General features: G+C 44.1%; 1 protein-coding gene across 3 annotated transcripts in view; it reads left to right on the top strand.

Moving 5' to 3' along the window:
- The first annotated feature begins 2,563 nt into the window (after window positions 1-2,563).
- The window catches only part of WNK3 (WNK lysine deficient protein kinase 3), a 189,415-nt gene continuing 183,850 nt past the window's right edge, over window positions 2,564-8,128 (top strand). Inside the window, exon 1 of one of the 3 annotated variants that reach the window (XM_061410236.1) lies at window positions 2,564-2,650. The gene's annotated coding sequence lies outside the window, so the exon portion shown is untranslated. The other 2 variants (XM_061410235.1, XM_061410234.1) reach the window with 2 other exon arrangements.

Genomic DNA, 8,128 nt, shown 5'->3' with positions numbered 1-8,128 from the left:
ATCTGGTCAAAGGAGGGCTCAGGGTCAGAAACTGAGTTCCAAAAAGAGTCACTATTCTACTCAAGGCTGTAGTAGTCAGCTAAACTTTGATGTTCATCTTAGTTCTATCTTGTTGGTTGAGGAGTTACCATCTGTGTGGTAAAGAGGAGATCAGCACCTAGTAGGGCCATGAAACTAACCCCCATCCCCACCCCTGTGGGATGCTGGGTTCAAAAAATAGTTCCTGTGAAGCCTTTGCTAATTTCTTGGCACCAGAGTCTTCAGACAAGATAAACTAGATTATTGGAAGGATGTTTTCCCAGAATAATGTAAAGCCAAATTACAAGTGGTCAATATGAATTAAATTTTCTATCTGGTGAATAGAAACATCACAAATGCCATTTGAGAGTAAGTGGAAACCAGTGGATCAGAAAGGAATGGTCCCTGCCATACATTACTGGCTAGCTATAATTGCCCTCTCCCCTTTCTTCTTATGGTGGCATCTGTGCTGAGTTATGGACAGGTTTTTTTCAAACAGAAGAGCACATCTATCAATAAAAGGTCTAAATTGAGAAGGGCCTGTATTTTGATGGGAAGCAGACTTAAATTTGATTTTCTAATTTCTGAGATTTGTAAAAGTCATACTACTTCATAGTTGTTTAGCAAATGTTTGACTGAAGAAGAGGACCTTTGCAGAAGGGTTCACATCTGAGCAGGTTGACGGGCTAACACACAAGGCTCAGAAACAAATGAAGAGGAGCAGGCCACAACTGAGGGAGGTACCTGTTGATTTTCTTAAAGGTGGATAGATGTGTGTGGTGGTGGGAGTAAGGTGACATTGAGAAATAAAAGGAAAAGGGCACAAGTTTGTAGTTACCATCTCAGTGGGAGTTGGGACCTACAAAAGCTTGAAATAACTTGGTAGCTTTTGATAGTACCCTTTGGTGGTTATTTGGCTGTACTTCCTGTTTTCCCCATGTGCTGTGTGTGTGTGCTAAGTCACTTCAGTCGTGTTTGACTCTCTGCGACCCTATGGACTATAGCCCGTCCGGCTCCTCTGTTCATGGGATTCTCCAGGCAAGAATACTGGCCGTGCCCAGCGATCCACGTCTTATGTATCCTGCATTGGCAGGCAGGTTCTTTACCACTAGTGCCACCTGGGATTCTACAGGAAAAAGGAACTATCTTCAGGGACAGTGAGGGAAGACAGAGTTTGGGAGACCCCATCCGTTCTGCAGCTAATTTGGAATGCAGAGACCTTTCAGGTAAGGTAGTTGCACTATTTGAAAAAAATCACATCTTGCTCTTTCAATTTTAGCTACAGGTGGAATAGCTGAACCTCATAGTCCTGAATTTAGTTCCTCAGAGTCTCCCTCCCTTGTCAAAAATGGAAAGGGGGTGGATTTATTAAGGGCACACACGGGTCTGGTTTCCTTATATTTTCTGGCAATACTAGGATTAATAAGTGACCTTCAAGACGAAAGGTGCAAAGACAAGAAACAAGGGCTTCAAGGTCTCCCATCATTCCACTCCCTTTGGACTTTGGAAACCTCAGTTAAATTTATTGATTTTTTTTTAAGAGCTGAAAAAGGCTGAGGTTCTGAGGTGTACAGTACGAAAAAGAAAATGGTGGAGAGGAGAGATTAGTACAGCTCTGTGATGGGGCCCCGAGGTTGGCATTTGAAAATATTAGCCTGGCATTTTCCACACACCCTCCTACCCTCAGGGCATCCTACTAAACCTTGAAGGGCATTCAGAAAGAAATACCGCCCTTTAGGAGTTTTCTTCTGGGTCTCTGATACCAGATGCAACCTGAGGGACTGAAAATTTCAGGCGCTCTGGAGTGAACACACCTGGGTTAAAGATCTGACTCTTCCATACATAGTTGTGCCAACTTGAACAAGTCATGTCCATTCCCCGCCCCCCCCCCCCCCCAAGCCTCAGTTTCCTCCTCTGGAGAGTCAAGATTGCTCACGTGAGAGTGATAGAAACAATTCTGTATTGCAGTTGATACAGTGCAGGAAGCAGTTCTTAGATAAAGTCACTGCGTGGAGGTTAACCTGCTGTGAAAGCTCAAAGAAGGTAGCAGTCACTAACAACTAACTAGTGAATCTGGGAGGTGGACTGCAGGAGACGGTGAGAGCCAGCCTCACCGGGAGGTGACCTTTTCGCATGCGCGCAATCTTGGAGCCCGGCAGAGCAGCGAGGGGGAGTGGCCAGGTTTCTGAGGGGTTGCTATGGCACCGAGGGGCCAGGGGAGGTTAACTGAACCCTTAAAACATTATTCCCTCCCCCACCCTCCGCTGCCTCGGCCGAGGGCCATTGTTCCCGGCAAAATGGTGTCAGTAATCCCCCTCTTGGACAGAGGCCTAAGTAAGGCTGAGGTGGGAGTGGGACTGGAGGTGGGAACAAAAACTACAATTCCCAGGGTACACCGCACCCGCCCGCGAGGCGCAGGGCACGTGCCCAGGCCTAGCGGTTACATGCCGTCAAAAATCCGTTTCATAGCTTCCCTTTTCCATCCCAGCTTTCGTGGTTGCCCAGCCCCCGCGCGCGCGCACTGCGGTCCTGGAGGGTAGGGGGTACATACTATGGCTATTGCCGTCGCAGCATAATCGGGAGACCGGTATTTGTAAATGTGTGCTTCGACTTCTAATCCCGAAGCCGGCAGGTATGGGTCTCGCGAGAAAAGTCGAGAGTTGGAAAAAGGGAGTTAGGGGTGGCGGGTGAAAAGATGCTGGCGAGTACCACATCTCGGCCGAGCGACCGCATTTAAAGGCATGTAGAGAACTGAGAATGGGCGGTGGGTATCTAGGAAGAAGTGTGTGCTTGGATTTTCTTTTGAAGGGAAGAGGGTAAAACAGCCGTGGAGAGCTTTTGAACACACAGGAGATGTCACGCGTGGCTCCCCACAGATTTTCTTTTTGGAAAAGAGCGAAGCCTTTCTCTTGACGAGCATCCCTCTCTCCCGCTGCGCTGAGGAGAGTGGGAGAGGAGTGCGCACGCTCTAGTTGGGTAGCCACTCGGCACCTCGCTGCGATAGGGGCACTTCGGAGTTGGGGCTGCTCCGTCTGCTTTCTCCGCCCCTCCCCCCTCCTTTCTTCCCCTCCCTTCCTCGCCCCCCTCCGTCCCCCTCTCTATCTGAATTCCCTGACAGGAGTACGCGTGCGCCTGCTCAGCTCCCGGGCAAGCGCGAGCTTGGGCTCGTACCCCGCTCCCTTAACCCCGCCCTCTCTTTACCTACCGGCGGTAGCTGGCCGGGTGGGCTCGCGCTGAGACGCTCGCGCGCGCACGCGCACACAACGCGGAGCGGAGCGCGAGACATCTAGGAGGGGAGTAAGAAGCATCTGAGGAGGCGACAGAGGAGGCGGTGTGTGTGTATCTGCGTGTTCTATGGTGTGGCTACTCGAGGGTCGAGCGGAGGCTTGAAAGAGGGCGAGGGAGAAGCGAAAAGAGTCTCCCTCAGCGAGAGCCTCTAATCTGGTGAGGGTCCCGAGCTGGCCGGGACGGTGGGAGTGAGGGAGGAGGCCGGGGGGCGTGTCTGGGATCCGGCTGAGAGATGAATGGGCCGGGGATGAATGGAGGGGAGGCAGCGGCGACCAAGAGTCTGTTCAGAGTAAGCGCGTTAGTGGGGGGCGGTTTGACCGAGGCAGGGTGATTGCAGTCGCCGAGACGTGTGGGACGAGGCCCGGCTCGGGTCGTTAAGAGTTGTCGGAGCTGCTTTCGGTGTGAGCCAACAGGCTGAGAGGAAAATTCGGAGGGGAAAAGTGGGGAAGGGTAGGTTTGAGGTTGAGGTACATTTTTTTTTTTTTTTTTTTTGTCTTTTTAGTTGAGGAGTGACAACTTTGGGAGTTGATGGGAGACTAGGGGATGGGGGGCGGGAAGGTGAGGCGGTTACATGAGGGGACCGGGTGACGGTTGACAAACTGATCATTTAAGTGAGATTGGAGCTACTGAAAGCGAGGATCGCGTCGGGTTTTGGAAGTTGAGTTTCAGTGTATGAGGGAAAGTGAATTTAATTTAGAGATTCAGTTGATGTGTGAAGGTCGATAAGACTGTATTCATGTGGGGAATGCTGCTGGATGTTTGTGTTAATGGGTTAGGTTCAAGGAGATTGAGAGGTGTTATTTGGGAACGGTGTGTTCTGTGACTGATCGGATGGGAAGGAGATGGTATGGTGAGGTTAGTATGAAAGTGGTGTGGTGTACTGTACTGTACGAGGTTTTGTCTAGTTAAGAATGGTGAAACATTTACGTAGTGGGTTGTGGGTGGATAACCTGCACGTGTGTATCTCCCTATCTTGAGACTTGATAGATCTTGTTAAAATGAGATTGAATCCTCAAAACAGATGCAAGTGGTATGGCTATTACTTCATAAGAGTTACTGTGGACTGAAGCAATTGTATGATAAGTAGCCTTTAAGTTGTGGAAATCTTCTGTATAGTGATGATTACACTCAATTTGGGGAGGCATTGTTACCTGTTTTTCATCTGTAGTAAATTGTAATACCAAGAGAACTTTTAAAGAGGTCTCCATATGTGACAACAAAGCAGTAGATGTCTTCTAGACAGTCTCTGTCGTTTGGGTTGATGAATTTAAAAATTGTTTTAAAGTCGGCACTCCAAAGGAAAGATACCTTGCATTAAAGGATAGCTAAAATACCTATTTTGAATGCTAAAATAATTATATGTGATTTTTTTCCATTAATCTGAATTTACCTTGTTTGAAAATTGACACTTTTTGGCGTGAGTTTAAATCACTGCAGATTACGTGGACATGCTGTTCTCTAAATTCATATCTTCTGGTAAGGATGTCTTGTGATGGTCTCATTCTGTTCTGGGTCAAGATTAATAGTTTATGGGTTTCCAACTTTTCATGCTTACTTTTTACATACTTTAATGACATATTCATTTATCTTGGAAATATTGCAAATTTGAGAACTTTCCCATGCCCTTTTTCTTTTATTCTGCTTTGATGTTGGAAAGAGTGTAATCCTTGTTTTGGCTACCCAGAGTTTAAAAAGTTAATACTTCGTTCATATTCTCTTTGATTAAATGAATACTTAGTATACTAAGCAGTAGAATAAAAGTATAAAAGCACCATGAAAGCCTGGAAATGTTGCACCAACTCTGGCAGGCAAGCTGGTCTCCCAGTTTCAAAACTAGATGTTCCTGGAGTGGAAGAACATTCAAGTATTGAGGCAGGGAGTGTAAGCATGGTATATTTGGAGAATGGAATGTGATAAGGCTGGAATCTCAGGTTGAGGCTGGAGTGAAGGACTACCCTGCAGAGTTAGGAGCCTTTGACTATTTACCAAGGAGTGAACAGCATAAGCAGATTTGTGGTGTTCATCTCTCTGGCTTTGCTTCTGATCCTGCCCCCCTCCCACCCCAAATCTGGAATTCTCTCTCTCTCCCTCCCATTAAGTTTTAATTCATTCTTTTTATACTGACCTCTGTCATTATTCATGAAAGCCTTTCCTGATCCCCCATTTTTCCTTTTCCCAGCATCCTCCATCAGGCTAGGTTAGGTGCCCCTCTTTAGTGGTCCTATCACACCTTGTACATATTTTTATTACTGTACTTCTTTTGGGAAGCAGGCAGGAAAGTTATTTTCCTTTCCTGAGAAAGAAAACAAGGCTCAGAAAAATAAGACTCACCCTAGTAAGTAAGTGGTCTATCCTGGAGTTCTGACTTCTAGGCCAATGTTGATCCCTGTATCACAAGTCTACATTCATTGATGTAATTATTCTATAGTGTTTTAGGAGTTAAAATTTTGTAATGTGGACTTTACCTTTCTTCCCTAGGGGAATTTTCTTTCATTTAGGTGTCTGTCACTTAGCCAGGAAATGATAAAGCCAGTGGTTGCACAGAATCAAAGTAGTCAGAAGTAAAGATGAGAACTGTTATATTACTATTAAATTTCCAGTCCAGTAATTTACTTAAAAATAAGGGAAGGCCTACATTTTTGTGTGTATGTTTGTGTGTGAGGGGGGAGGGGTAGTGTGTAAGAAAAATCCCTTCCTTCCTCACTGTCCCATCTTAGTATAAGTAGACCAACTCTGTTTGCAGATATACTTGATTATGTCTCTTGGCTAAAAACCAGAATACTTTCAGAGGTGTGGGTCTTTTCCATTTTTGTTTGAGATCATAAAGTTTATGGTACTTTTAGGAGATATTTGATGACTGTAAAGAACATCTATAAAGGTATTCATACAGAAATTCCCAAAGCTTCAAAGTAGAATTTGATGCCAGTTTTTAAAATTTTTATTTATTTGTTTTATTTTTTGGCTGTGCTGGGTCTTCGTTACTTTCTCATTGTAGTGAGCAGGGGCTACTCGACGTTGCAGTGCAAGGGCTTCTCATTGTGGAGACTTCTCATTGTGGGGCACTGGCTCTAGGTGCACTGGCTTCTGTAGTTGCAGCATATGGGTTCGGTAGTTGTGGCACACGGGATTAGTTGCTTTGTGGCATGTGGAATCTTCCTGGACCAGGGATCAAAGCTGTGTCCCCTGCCAGTGGATGGCCAGCAGATTGCCATCCACTTTGCCACCAGGGAAGTCCTGATGCCAGTTTTAATTGTTTTGGTAGAGCTTCTTATGAGGTATTTGGTTTGGAAAATGTTGAGATTAACTTACTGCAAGTGTACCTTTATTGCCCCTTCAAGGAATATATTATTTTTTTCATGAACTTTTTAGAAAATAGAAATGAAGAAATCTTCTGTGTTTTAACCTTATAACTTTCTATTGTGATAAAATTCACATAACATAAAATTTACTGTTTTGGAGTGTACAATTCTTAATTGCATTAAATACCTTAATAATGTTGCATATATAGTTCCAAAACATTTTCATCACCCGAAAAGGAAAGCCTATGCTCATTACGTATTCACTCCCCATTCCTCTTTTCCCCCAGTCCTTGGTCACCACTAATTTCCTGTCTTTATGGATTTGTCTATTCTAGATATTTCATACAATACGTAGCCTTTTGTGTCTGGATTCTTTCACTTTGCATATTTTTGAGATTCATTCTCATTGTGGCATGTATCAGTACTTCATTCTTTTTTATGGTTGAATAATATTCCATTGTGCGGATATACTACATTTTGTTTATTCAAAATGGACATTTGGCATTTTTCTCCCTTTTGGCTTTTGTGAACAATGATGTGTGAGTATTTGTGTACAAGTTTTTGTTTGAACACCTGCTTTCACTTCTTTTGGATATGTAGAGGTATGGTAATTCTATGTTTAACTTGTTAAGGAACCATCAAAATGTTTTCCACCATTTCCACCTCCAATGTATAAGAGTTCTAATTTTTTTATATCTTCCCCAGCATTTGTTACATTTGGATTTTGTGTTTGTGTGTGTGTGTGTGTGTGTATGTGTGTGTTTTATGGCCATCTAGTGGGTGTTTTGTGATATCTCATTGTGGTTTTGATTCCCATTTTACTAATAACTAGTGCTGTGGAGCATCTTTTCATGTGCTCATGTCTATTTAAATCTCTTCTTTTAAGAAATGTCTAAGTCCTTGCTCATTTTTACATTTGGTTATCTTTTTATTGTTGAGTTGTAAGAGTTTTTATAAAATATATTGTCAATACTAGAGCCTGATCAGACATATGATTGTAAATTTTTTCCACTCTGTGTTTATCTATTTTCCAGTTTTATTGAGATAAAATAGTGATTTGATTTACAGACATCATGAAATGATTACTGTAGTAGGTTTCAGTTCAGTTCAGTCATTCAGTCGTGTCCGATTCTTTGCAACCCCATGAACTGCAGCACGCCAGGCCTCCCTGTCCATCACCAACTCCTGGAGACCACCCAAACCCATGTCCATTGAGTCAGTGATGCCATCCAACCATCTCATCCTCTGTCTTTCCCGTCTCCTTCTGCCCTCAGTCTTTTCCAGCATCAGGTCTTTTCAAATGAGTCAACTCTTCACATCAGGTGGTGCACACCTATCATCTCATACAGATACAATGTTAAAGAAATAGAAAAAAAATTTTTTTCCTTGTAATGGGAAGTCTTAGGGTTTATTCTCGTAACAACTTTCATGGAGACTTCCCTGGAGGTCCAGTGCTTAAAACTCCATGCTCTTAATGCATGGGGTACGGGGTCAATCCCTGTTTGGGGAATTAAGATCCTGCA

The sequence above is a fragment of the Bos javanicus genome, chromosome X (genome assembly GCF_032452875.1).
Source record: "Bos javanicus breed banteng chromosome X, ARS-OSU_banteng_1.0, whole genome shotgun sequence".
Classification (NCBI taxonomy): domain Eukaryota; kingdom Metazoa; phylum Chordata; class Mammalia; order Artiodactyla; family Bovidae; genus Bos; species Bos javanicus.
Note: the sequence above shows the minus strand (reverse complement) of the source record. Positions and strands in the feature narration are given on the sequence as shown.